Source organism: Mustela erminea, chromosome 7 (genome assembly GCF_009829155.1).
Source record: "Mustela erminea isolate mMusErm1 chromosome 7, mMusErm1.Pri, whole genome shotgun sequence".
Classification (NCBI taxonomy): Eukaryota; Metazoa; Chordata; class Mammalia; order Carnivora; family Mustelidae; genus Mustela; species Mustela erminea.
In genome coordinates, this window is record NC_045620.1 from 11037997 (window position 1) to 11051545 (window position 13549).

A 13549-nucleotide genomic window follows, 5' to 3' on the forward strand; every position below is an offset into this window, starting at 1 on the left:
GCTGCGGCCCCGCCTCCAGGTCGCTCTGTGTCACCTCCGCAAAGATGTCTCCCTGACCTCCTGCCCTTGTCCCCCTCTAGCACCTTTGTTTAATTCTTCATCGCCTGTACCACTGTCTGGAATTTTCGGGCTCACTCTTTTTCCCATGGGTTGTCTGCCTTCTTCCTGCAACAGGAGCCTTGCTGGTCCCCAGGGCCTGGCATGATTCTGGCACATAGTAGGTGCCCAGCAAATGTTTCTTGAGAGAAACAATGAAATGGAAAATGATATAATCTTTGTCGGGGGGGATCTGTTAGTAGCTGAGCCCCCAAAACATTTCTCAGAGAACCCCCGCCAAGCCCCATGCCTCACATGTGCCTGGAAAATTCACAGAAGGGAGTTGCAGCCCCAATTTGTGGATAAGGAAACAGGTTCAGAGAAATGAAGTGATTGCCCAGTGTCCCCAGCCTGAAGGGGTAGGACTGGAATTCCACCCCAGGAGGGTCCCTCCACCCCCCTCACCCAGGGCCCGGCTCAGGCCTGTGATGGGTCCTGACAAGCAGCAGCCGGGGACAGGTGTCTGACCAGCCAGGCCGGTTCCAGGGCATGTTTGGGGGGTACTCCCTGCCCTACCCCTCCCTCCTGCCGGGTAATGCTGTGGGATGACAGTGGACACCTGCTCCCACACCTGCCCCTGCCTCCTCACCCTCATTCAGGCCCTGAGGGGCCCCCGCCACCCACAAGGCCACAATAGACAGTTTGTCCTCAGAGACCCCCAGGATGCCTACTCCCCACCCCCTCGGCTCCCTGCCTGTGCTCTATGACCTGGGGCAGGTGCACCCTGCTTGGGCTTGGCGGGGGAGGGGGGCAGCAGCAGGCCGGGGTCTTCATCCTTCTTCATAGACACCATTGGCTGTGGCCTCCCTACTCACCCCAGGCAGCTGGGGAACCTCCGGCCCGGGGGCTGGGGGAGGGGAGCATGGGGGCACCTGCTGAGGGTGGACTGGTTCCGGTTTTTACAGAATTTACTAGGCTTCCCAGCAACCCTGGAAGCTGTTGCTGTGGTCATCCCCTAATGTAGCTGAAGTGATAGAGACCTGGGGACAGAGAGGGCAAGGCACTTGCCTAGGTCACACAGCAGGCAGAACCAGTACCTGAGTGTTTTTTCCTATTCCTTCAACTTATCCCTCTTTGGGCCATCAATGTCACTATAGCCTTTGCAGAAAACCTACTGTGTGCCAGGCCTTTAATCAGGCCCGAATTCACTGAAAACACATATTTAGCAGGTAGGGATTTACTGAGCAGATCACTTCATTGTCAAAACGACTCACGAGGTCATTTCTCAGTGTGCCCCTTGCACAGATGAGGAAACCGGCTCAGAGAGAAGTGACTTGTCTGAGGACTCTGAGATAGGTCAGGACATTTGTAATTTACTCAGTGAAGATTTACTGAGCACCTACTATGTGCCAGGCAGAAGCAGATGAGCAGGAATCAAACAGACACACTCAGCTTTTATGACCTTCATAGCCCCGGGTAGAGACAGACACAGAAACATTCAAGAAGTGATATGCACCAAGCTTTGCAGACAGGTCTGAATCTGGGTTGTCACTTGCTAGCTGTGTGACCTCTGGCAAATCACTTAACCTCTCTGTGCCTATTTCCTCATGTATAAAATGGGAGGTAAAAACGACACTACCTCACAGGGTTCTTAGCATAGGGAAATTGTTCTCTAAAGGTATTCTTTTCTGTTCTTTCATTCTACAAAAACTTATCAAGTGCCTGCTATGTACCAGACTCTAACCTGGGAGCTATGGACACAGAGAGACCAAGATGATATAGTCATTGCTCTTGTGGGGGGTCTGGGTGGAGCTCAAACCTCCTGCCTCCCAGGCCAGCAGCCACAGAACTGCTTCTAGCCCCACCCTCTCCTCCAGGAAGCCTTCCGTAATGACCCTGCCCTTTGGGAACTCTGGGCCTCTGTAGGCTGACTGGACTGACACTGACTCCCTCCATCCGGGCGCCCAGAGCCACTCCCCTGAGCTGGCGCCCATCTCTGGATGGAGGCGGAAACTTAGGCATTGGCAGGATGTTTTATCCATTAAGATCCCGGCAGACGCCAGGAGATGGGCGGAATGGAGGTGGGGTGAGAAATGACTTTTGCAGGCAGGACAGAGCCTTCTCTCTCTCTGTCCAGGTCTAGCTCTTCCCCAGAGTCCGAGGTCTCTACTTCGTGGGTCCTCCCCCAGCCCAGGTCACAGGAAAATTGAATGCAAGGAGTCCTGGGACTTCTCTAGGGATAGAGCAAGCATCCAGCTTCTGGCCGCAGCCAGAAGGCTGAGGCCACAAACTGGGGACCCTTGGACCCAGCCACACCCACAGAAGAACAGAGGAGTCATTTTGGCCCCCACAGCGTTTAAAGCAACTGGAATTCCTTGCTGACAGTTTTCCATCAAAATCCAGACTTCCCATGTTCCCAGGGCAATGGGCCCCCTTTCCTATATGACAGTGAATCCCTGCCCACCACAGTCCCCACCAAACCCTATAGCCCGGTGTCTGCTCACTGAAGTACGTGCCTGGCATCTGTAGGCAAGTAGAGTCATCCATCTGCCCCACGAGGGAAAGAAGACCAAGTGTGACATTTCAGGCAGTGGTCAGGGGAGGAAGGGTTTGCGCTCCCCAAAGCAGTCCCTGGAGGCACCAGAATTTGCAACCCCTGCTGGGAAAGAACAGCCCTCTGATCTTTCCAGGCACTGCTGAGCTCAGGGCCTTTCTCTAGCCAGGGCCCCCACGTGTGAGTGTGTGCAGAGCCTGGGGCTTCTTCTAAGTGGGTTTGTGAGCTCAGTTTGCACATTTTAGAGAGGGGTGTGTGTCTGTGGGCACCGAAAACTTGGTGGCTTCAAATCTTGGCTCTTTCATTTCCTGGCTGGGTGGTCCTGGGCAAGGGCCTACCCTCTCTGGGCCCCATTTTCTTATCTGTCAAATGAACCTAGGGCTGGTGCCAGAGAGGAGGAAGAGGGCTTTACTCTTTGATGTAAAGCCAAGTGCGTGACATGTCCCAAAGGGCAAGGAGACCAAGGACCAGAGAGGTGGAGCCTATGGCCCGGAGCCCCTGGCCAGGAAGCACGGAAGGAAGATTTGAACCCTGGGCTCCCGGCTCCTGGGGCCATGTGCTGACTCCCCCAACACACAGAGAATGTGGCTCCTAGTACAATTCTCACTAGTCTCATTTCATCGTTGCTATCAAGTGTGAGGGGTACTCATCACTCACCTCTGCCCCCCAGATCTGTCTTCTGCAACGGAAGCCATCGCCACCGGTCTGGGTGTGTCTGCAGGAAGAGTCCTCCCCTGCCCTCACACCCAGGGGACCACATCACAATCAGAGGAACACAGACACTCCTACGACATTCACACGCGCATACACACCCCCAAGCACACAGCAGACACACACAACACTCTCAACACACACAATAACACTCAGCGCACGTCTCCAGGCCCCTGACACAAACACCAGACCTAGGACACACATTGATGTACACATATGCAATCACGTGAAATCTCAGACACACAACACACACACACACACACACACATACTCACGGCACACACCCACAGGCCCTGACAAACACGGAAGCACACACAGCTCCAAATCAGACACAGAGCACACACGCACAGACGGACACAGAGAGACACGAACACCGCACACAGACACACGTTCCACGCGGAGCTGCTGGTTGAAGCTGCTCCAGCTGGCTTGCGCCGCGACACCGTGACCTTGAACGATGACCAGCCTGCCCTTCTGAGATCACTCACATCCCTTCCTGCTCCCAGCTCTGCCAGCCGTGGCTATTCAGGCTGGGCTTGCGATTTATCAAAAAAAAAAAAAAAAAAAAAAAAATCGTTTCCTACCTAACAACAGCATAAACCTGTCCCCTAAGTCCCTTAGCTCCATGCACAGTGAGTGGCCCCAGGTACCTCCAGTGGGCGGGGCCTGAACAAACCACCCAGGAATAAAACCTGGCTCTGCCCATCCTGCCGCTTACTTCCCTGTGCCTCAGCTTTCCCATCTGTGAAATGGAGGCAGTCACAGATGTAAGAATCAGTGAGCTGCCCTAGTACAGCTCGGTCCTCATCATTCTAGGAGCAGGTGTTAATTCCCTCCCCAGAAGCAGCTGGCATTCCCAGTTTGCTAGCCAGGTTTCTGGGATCCTCCATCTGGGCTTCCCCTGTTGGACTTCCAGCTCCCCGGGGACAGCGACCGTGTCTGCCTCCTCGTTGTGGCAGCTGAGTAGATGCTGGTGGAATGAATGAATCCATGAATGAAAGAAGGAAGGAAAGAAGGAACCGGTCCTTGGCCTTGCTACAGCTGGCCTCGGTCCAGAGGGCAGAGGGAAGACTTGTACAAGATCAGGTCCTAAACGGGCAAGGCTTGGATCAAAATGCCTGCAGATTCATTTCAGGTGGTGAGGTTTGCTGCTCTACGCGGTGCAAAGGCAAAGACATTCTTGGAAATCCTTCAATTGCTCACAGTGCTCTGAAGACTTGTTCCCCACCCCGTGTCTTCTACTGTCCCCTTGGTATCTGCTCCAGCACTCCCTGGCCTCCTGGTTGTCCTTTGAACACATCAGGCACAGTCCTGCCTCAGGGCCTTTGCACTTGCTGTTCCCTCTGCCTGGAATGCCCTTCCTGACCCTCAGATAACTGCTTGACTCTGTTTCCCCATCTGTGCCATGGGCAACATAACATTTGTGTTGAGGAGGAACGAGCTAGTCCTGAAAAGACTCCGGAAAGGGGACAGGCTGTCAGTGTATATTGCTAGTGTTGGAACTGGGTGTTATTTCCTTTCCCAGAGGGAATAACTCCTGCTTCCTGTCTCTGCTCAAATGTCACGTTCTCCATGAGGCTACTCCTGATCCCACTCCACCCCATGGCTGAAAGTAGCCCACCCCACCCCACACAGTTCTAGTCTATGGTCTGTCTTCTGCCCACTGCTCTCCACAGCTCTCATGGCCTCCTGACATTCTTCTTTTATTTGTTGCTAGTCTCCCTGTGAACTCCTGAAAGCAGGAGTCTTGCTTTAGACAATGTTGTAACTTCAGCACCTAGAACGCTGCCTGGCACATAGTAGGTTCTCAATAAATATCTGCTGAATGCATCCATAAAGAAACACAAGAGCATAGAAAGGAGTGGAAAGCTCTAGAACAGACCAGAACACACGATAGAACAGGAACAAATCCATGGAATGGACATGATATGCCATGGCAACCCAACATGGCCCAGCGAAGCCGGGACAAGCCTCAAGGCCTCAGTGGAACCTGGTGGAAGCCCCAGGTTCCCTCCTGGCAGAACCCCCACCTAAAACTATGACCCAGGTCCCAATGGACCCCATTGGCAGGTGTCTAAGGGCTGCATCTGGACTGGGGGGAGGGGGTGTCTTTCTATGCCACCTCCCTCCAGCTACCCTCGTCCGTGGGCTTTTCCACCCACTTGGTCTCTGTTCCTGTCCAGCCGGACAGGTCAGGGGTGGTTTCTGGTCTGGGCGCTGGGGCACTGGCTCCTGTCTGGGGTGATTCCTGCTGAGTCACTGGCTGAGGCTCTGAACAGGATCCCATGGGCCTAACCGTGCTGGGGGTGGGGGACCATGGCCAGAGGGATGAGACACTAAGTCTATGTGAAGGGTGGGTGCTGGGCTGGTCACAGCCTGCTTCTCCCCCTCACAGCTGGCTTCTGCTTCACCGCTCCCCACTGCGTGGCCCCCTCCCAGGCCTGACCAAGGCCCTGGCTAGCCTGCTGGTTATGAAAGAGAAGAAAAGAAGTCTTCCCCTCCACCTAGAAGCCCTCCATGGGGGAAGGCTAGCTAGTGAGAAGTTGTTCCCTACCCGACACAGATTCAGGCCTGAACTTGGAAGCCTTCATTCACTTGATGGTGGGGTGCTGGCCCAAAGATTGGGCCTCTTGTCAGGGTAGAGGTGAGGTAAGGGGGTCCTGCCTATCTGCCTAGAGAATTGAGGTCCTGACTCCAATATGAGATTATTTTGGCACCTTTCTCCCTAACCCTCACCACAGTCCATAACTAAGATAGGGCAACCCCCCCCACCAAATCTATCTAGAATCTGACCATATCTCACCATCTCCATTGTCCCTCTACTCAGGACCCTCCTCAGGGGCTCCCACCTGTGGAACAAAAGCCAAATCTTTATTGTGGTCTGCTTGATCAGCCCACCCCCTCCCCTCAATGACCTTATCCTACCTCATCTACTCTGCTCCAGCTACACTGGTTTCTTTGCTCTTCCTTGATTATGCCAACCATATTCCTGCCTCAGGACCTTTGCACTTGCTATTCCCTTTACCTGAAACTCTTTCCCTAAATATTCACATGCCCCCACTCCCACCCTTACTGCCTTCAAATCTTTGCTTGGCATCACTTCCTGAGAGACATCTTCCTTCAACTCTTGCCCAACATGAAGACCACTCTCTCTGGCCTTCTGGTTCTCCCAGCTATGCTTAATTCTTCCCTCCTCACCCTTACCATCACACGTTGTATGAAGTATTCATTGGTGCTTGTCTATCTCCCTTGGTATAATGACAGCTCCACAAGGGCACGGAGATTGTCTGCTCTGTTCACTCTTTTATCCCATGTGCCCAGAGCAAGGTCTGGTCCACAACAGGTGCTCAATATACTTTGGGGAGATAAATGAATAAGTGGTTGAGCCGAGAACTTGGGAAGGGGAGTAGAAAGAGCACATTTTAAAGCCCAGGTGTTTAGGGAGAGCCTCTCTGAGGAGGTGATATTTAAGCTGAAGCCTGAGGTTGAAAAGCGTGAATCCCTCCAAGTGTGCATGTTCGAGGCAGAAAAGATGGCAAGTGCAAAGGCCCTGAGGCTGGAACCTAATCAACAAAGTCAAGAAATAGAGACAGTCATGAAGCTGAGTGTAGTATGTGTGTATACCGGGGGTGGAGTGCCATTCGGCAAGTTTGGGTGTTGATGTTGCTGCCTATAACCAGCGGGCGCAAGAGTCCCATTCTGACAACCCAAGACTCCTTTAGTATCTGTCTCGTTCCTGCCTGATTGGTTTTCTGTCTGATCCTCCCAACAGCGCCACAACTGGGATCTCAGCTCTCCACCCACTGCCCCGCCACAACTGGGATCTCAGCTCTCCACCCACTGCCCCCCCTTCCTCCACCCACCTCCCCCCTTTCCCGCCGGGTGCTGCTGGCAGAACGGGAAACTGTGACTCAGGAGTCTGGAAGACAAGGGGCCTCCCTCCCCCTTCCCTCCCTCCACATCCGGGCAGGCAGGCGTCTGGGCGGGTGGCCGGGCAGGAGCCAGGCTTGGCTGACACCAAGGACCCTCCCACCTGACGTTCAGCTGGGATCAGGCCAAAGGTGTCCTCCCCTGGGCAGGGCGCACACTCCACGTGGACTCCTGCTGGCAGCAGGGGTGGGACCACGCAACCCGGCCGACCGCTAGTAGTGATTATCCCCACTCTCTCGGGGAGGAAACTGAGGTCCAGAGAAGCTGTTACACCTGCCCGGGTCACACGGCAGACCTGGCACCGTGCGGATATGGTGACAGCCATGGCAGTGCCCGCTTGGCAAGTCCAAGGCTGCCGGCAGGCTGGGTGGAGCCGAGCCTTCAGCAGTGGAGACAGACCGCGGGCTTCCCCAGGCCCCTCCCGGCAGGGCTGCTGACCCGGCTTCGGATGGCAATGTCCCCCAACCTCAGAGCAGGGGTCTCCCTTCTCTTACTAACCCACCAACCCACCCACCCTCACCAAGAAACAACTGGACCAAGAGTCCAGGAAGGAAAACAAATGGGGTGCCTTGACCCCCTCCCCATTTCCTCCATCAGCAACCTCCTGCCCATCAGGCAGTGACCTCAGCCAGACAAGGTCACGTAATTTTGCAGAACACGAAACAACATTTTCCTGGCCTCCTCTGAGAAAGCCTCCTGGTGGTTCAGGGTATGGGCTCTGACTGGATCCTGACTGTCTGGGTTCCAACCCCAGCTCAGCCACTGCTCAGCTGTTCAATCTTGGCGCAAGTGTTTTTAACCTCTCTGGGCCTCAGTTTCTCCATCTGTAGAGTGGGGCTTATAATACTTTGCAGGGTTGTTTGGCATCTTGAACGAACCAGTGCACACAGCAAGTGGTCAGCAAGTGTTCCCACGGTTCTCCACATTTGCAAGCCTGAGTCCCTGCCGAGTGGAGCAAAGCGGCTTGGGCGCCCCACCCCATGCCCACACTGAAAGCTCATCTGCGAAACTCCTCAGTCACCCCGTCCCTCCCGCTGGAGTCACATGTCCAAGTTCGATTTCTATTCTCTGACGTCCACTTAACAAGCCATAGTTATTATTCTTTCTGGCCTAAAATACAGTGTGGTTTGGGGAAATTAATGGACCCAGGCTATTTTCCCTTCTGATGAGGTGGCATCCCTAGCATTTCTGGGAAACGAGGCACTGTGTTTCCATCCGAAACCTCCAGGGTCACTGTGGACATGAGACTTTGAGGTGGATGCCACTTCCAGCCTTGGCTGCCCCCGGCCTGTGCCAACCCCTGCCCCCAGCCCGACTGGAGAGGAAATTCTGGGAGTCCCCGACTCCCTGCTGTCCCCCTAGCACCCCCTAAACCAAGAGCATGAGATCTCACAGCTGGAAAACACCCTCCCCTCGTGTCAGAAAAAACCATAATGATAACAGCAGAAGCCGACTATTCATTTCACCCTTACAAACACCATTTGAGCGAGTTTCTCTCCTTAGCACCGTTTAAGGGGGAGACAAGCAGGAGAGGTGAATCAGTTTGCCTGAAGTCACACAAGCAGGAAAGAGCAAGGGAGATTGAAACCCAAGTGAGTCTGGCGGAGAAACGCTGCATTTTACCTTTTTCCTCAGCTTCCTCTGTACAGATATGGAAGACCCCCTTGTTCTCATGCTCCCTCCCTCTCCCATTTCAGCTTTGGTCTCAAGGGCATTTGGAATCCAACAAACCCAACTTCGTTAATTCTCACCAGTGTGACCTTGGCTCACGAATTCTACTTTCTGAGCCTCAGTTTCCTTATCTGCAGAATGGGTGGGGGGAGGGCGATGCAAAGCCTTCTTCATGAGTTGGTGGGGAGAATTTGCAAAGGTCGTGGACACTGGAAAATGTGCTTAGCTGGCATTTCCTCAATAAATTAAACATAGAATGATCACATGACCCAGCCACCCCACTCCCAGGTGTACACCCCAATGCACTAAAAACAGATGTTCAGACAAAAACTCACACAGAATCGTTCATAGTAGCACCATTCACAGTAGACACAGTGGAAACAAACGTCCATCAGCTGATGAATGAATTAAAAAATGTGGTATATCCATACAATAGACTATTATTCAGCAATAAAAAGGAACAGAGCTCAGACGCATGTTGCAACATGGTTGGGCTTGTGAAAGAAGCCAGACACAAAAAGCCACACACTTGTGATTCCATGAACGTGAAATTCCCAAAGGAGGCAAATCCGTAGAGATAGAAAGTAGGTTAGTGGTTTCCAGAGGCTACAGGGAGGGGGGAATGGGGAGTGACTGTTTAATGGGTACAGAGTTTCCTTTCGGAGTGATGGGAATGTTCTGGAACTGGATAGTTGTGGTTGCACAACACTGTGAGTGTACTCAATGCCACTGAATTGCACACTTCAAAACGGTCCGTTTTCTGTGTACTTTGCCATAATTTTGAAAAAGTGCTTAGCACAGTGCTTGGCGGACAGCAAGCATCCAGTGAAAGTCAGCCATGATTATTAACATTATTTCAGGAGAATCTCGTTGGACTCAGGGCTTGGGTTCCAGCGTTGGCGCGTGAGACCAAAACCGAGTCAAAGCCACAATCCGCAAAACACAGGACCTATTTTCCCTGCTGTCTGTCGAGGGCACCCATGCTTGGGTCCCTGTGGCCACATTTTCCATGCCACGTGGCGGTCAGTAGGTGACTCTGGGTCCCTCTGCCCAGCTGACATTGCAATTATGGGAAAAGAAAGACAATACATCCCATACGCCCAATACACAGAGACTGTGATACCACGTAGCAATGAGTGTTAGGAAGGCCGAAAAGGGACGAATTCAGCCAGGGTCGCCAGGGAAGCTTCCTTGGAGGAGGTGACTCACAGAACCGAGAGAATCTCCAGCTGTGGAGGCTTCACACGCAGCCCCCTCAGCCCCACCAGGCTCTCCCTGATTCACGGAATTCCAGCAACACCTTCTCTTATTGTCCAGCTTGCTTTGTGCCCAGGGCCTTTGCACTTGTTGACCACTTTACCTGGAGCACTTTCCCCATATCTGCCCCAGACAAGCTGCTTATCAGCTGACTTCTCATAGGTCGCTTCATCCGGGAAGCCTTCCTGGACTGCCCTGTCCTCAGGGGCCCCTGAAATCACAATTCATCACCACCCCCTGCTTTATTTCCATCTTAGTACTTTTCCCACTTGAAATGATCTTCTTTACATACCCATTGTCTATCTCCCCTATGAAACCAGCAGCTCCACGAGAGCAAGGCTTTTTGTCTGCCTTGTTTTCTGGTGTATCCCCCCCGTGCCCCCTGCCTGGCAACCAGCAGGTGCTCCAGAAATATCTGTGGGAGTAAAGCACAATAAATGAACGATGAGGGGCGCCTGAGTGGCTCAGTGGGTCAAAGCCTCTGCTTTCGGCTCAGGTCATGATCCCAAGGTCCTGGGATTGAGCCCCGCATCGGGCTCTCTGCTCGGGAGGGAGTCTGCTTCCCTTCCTCTCTCTCTGCCTGCCTCTCTGCCTACTTGTGATCTCAATCTCTCAAATAAATAAAATCTTAAAAAAAAAAAAAATGAACGATGAATGTGTGAGAGAATGAGTGAATGAATGCGTCTTTGCAGCGGGGTTGGGGCTCAGCCGAGAAAAGCCAAGAATTCCCCAAGGGCACACAGAGGGGAAGAGGGCTCAGTCCAGGGACCCCTCTCCGTCCAAGCCACACCCAAGTTATCTGTGAGGGGCTCGTCAATGAGGGGCTGCGGCCAAGCTCTTCCTGGTGACCCCAGGCCCGTCTGTTTCCCTCCCTGTGGACATCCCTTCTGCTCACACATCTTGGGGGTCCTGTGCCCCCAGCTCTGTGGCCCACATCCTGCTTATGACAGCCTCCGGCACTGGGCGACCCACGGGGACTTCCCCGACAGGTGACGGCTAGGGCAGGGAGAAGGCGTGAGGCAGCTGCCAGGCCAACCCAGTGTTCCCAAAACTGCCATCTGGAAATTGAGTAGAGGGTGAGCGTGTCCATGTCATCGCGGCTCTGCCAGAGGCTCTCTCCTAAGCATGGGAGGCCCCGCCCAGCCCTCTGTCAGAACACCCAGCCCGAGTGACCCTGGGCAGGTGGACACATCTCTCTGAGCCTCTGTTTCCTTGTAGGTGAATGTGGGTGATCATTCTCACCTCACAGGACTGCGCGAGAGAGAACCGGGGCAGTGCGAACAAGATGCCCCCCACGGGGCCCGCCATAGGATATATGACACTAACAGAGTTTTTTAAAGATTTACTTATTTATTTGACACAGAGGGAAAAATCACAAGTAGGCAGAGAGACAGACAGGGGGGGGGGGGCGGGAAGCAGGCTCCCTGCTGAGCCGGGAGCCTGATGTGGGGCTCGATCCCAGGACCCCGGGATCATGACCTGAGCCAAAGGCAGACACCTAACCAGCTGAGCCACCCAAGCACCCTACACTAACAGATACTACATAGGATACCCTTATACTAAAAAAATTGTTACTTGTCTCAAATTCAAATTTAAGTGGGCACTCTGGGTCTGTCATTGTTCTGGATCTTGCTTTTGTGCTTGCTAAATCTGTTCTTTATGGTTGAACGTACAGTTCAAAATTTCCTGCCTCTGAGAACATTCTTGCTCCTGTCTCAGGCTCAGGAGGGGGAAGCCAAGGCTTGCAGAGGGAAGTGACTCACCCAAGGTCTGCTGCAGGCCTGCTGCCTCTGAGGCCAGGCCTGCTGCCTCTGAGGCCAGGCCAGGCTCATCCTCACTCCCAGGAAGCTCCTGTTCTCCATACAATAAATCCCACCCCAGCTGGACCCGGGGGACCCCTCCGGGTCTCAGAACAGCCCGCCGCTCTAGGACAGCTGCTCGTGCGTGGTGCCAGTGAGGAAACAGGCTCCGAAAGGTGATGTGAGTAACCCAAGCTGACAGGGGCACTTCCTGGACGCTGCTTCTCATCCTGGGGCAGAGTCTGAGGCCCAAGGGCTACAGCTGGCAGAGCTCCAGGCTTGGCTCTAACTGGTGAGTCCCACGGCCTCAGGCCCGCTCCCCCGCCTCCCCCCAGCCATCGCTGGACAAGAACCTGATGAGGAATTACTCAGCCCCAGCCTAATTTCATGAAAGAAGTTCCTCCCCCTGGCAGCCTTCCCACGATCTCCAGCCCCACGGCCGGGAACTGCCTCCCCTGAGGCCTGCTCACCTCCTGGCAGCGCCAGCAGATGTGGAAACCCGGGCTGGGCTCTGAGCTGGCAGACAGTGGGTGGTGGGCGGGGCTTGTGCCAGACACGCCCCGCCCAGGCGCCGGCTCTGCACCTCGTTCTGTCATTCAACAGCCATCCACAGAGGTCTGTTCCCGGGCTGGGCCGCAGGCCCCTCTCTTGTGTTGGTTGCAGGGAAGAGCGGGTCAGATGGGGAGTTTTTAAAAAGCCCAACCCACAGCTAGGCACTTCTCCTTCTCCTCTGAGCACCTGCTGTGTGCTTAGCCCCAGGCAGAGCCCTTTCTGTCTTAAGAGAGAGACAGGATCACCCAGGAAACCAGAATGAAGAGACAAGGCAGTCGATCGAACTGGCTAACAACCATGGCATGTGTGCTGTAGTTCTAGAAGTCGCTCGTGTCGTGCTCATAATGACCCAGCGCGGCTTGGCTGTGATAATCTCTGTCACCCAGAGTGGGGAGAGAGGACCGAGGCTGGGTCATGAGGATTAGCACTGGCCTTCGTACTGCCCACATTTAGGGAGAATGAGCAATGACAGATACACACCAGAAGCATACACCGGGCACTGGGGACACGATAGTGAAGAAAATAGAGCTAAAATTCTATACGGTCCTGGGGAAAGCCAGATGCCTGGGGAGAGGTCCCAGCTCCGCCACCTACCAGCTGTGTGGCCTGGGGGCAAGTAACTTGACCACTCTGAGCCCCAGTTTTATTTTCTGAAAAGTAATAACAGTTTCCGCCTCATGGAAGCCTGAGAATTTAACACATTCCTCCACATCAAGTGCCCAGCACAGAGCCTGGTATACACTCACAGCTCAACACTACTGAGGATTCCTCTTCTCAGCTGAGTAAACCAAGGCTCGGAGAAGTTATGACACCCGCCGCTCATGAAAAACTAGTCAAGGTGGAACCTGACTCCAGCCAAAGGACAGAGAGGTCCGCTTCTTCAGGAAGCCCTCCTCGGTCCGCACCAGCTCAGAGGGGTCCAGCCCTGCAACCCCTGTCCTGCTCCTGGCACAGCCTTTAATGTCAGTCTTCAAGGCCCCACGAGGACACCCTCACACAGTGTCCCGCAGATCACCTGCATCCATTCTGCCCTCAGTGT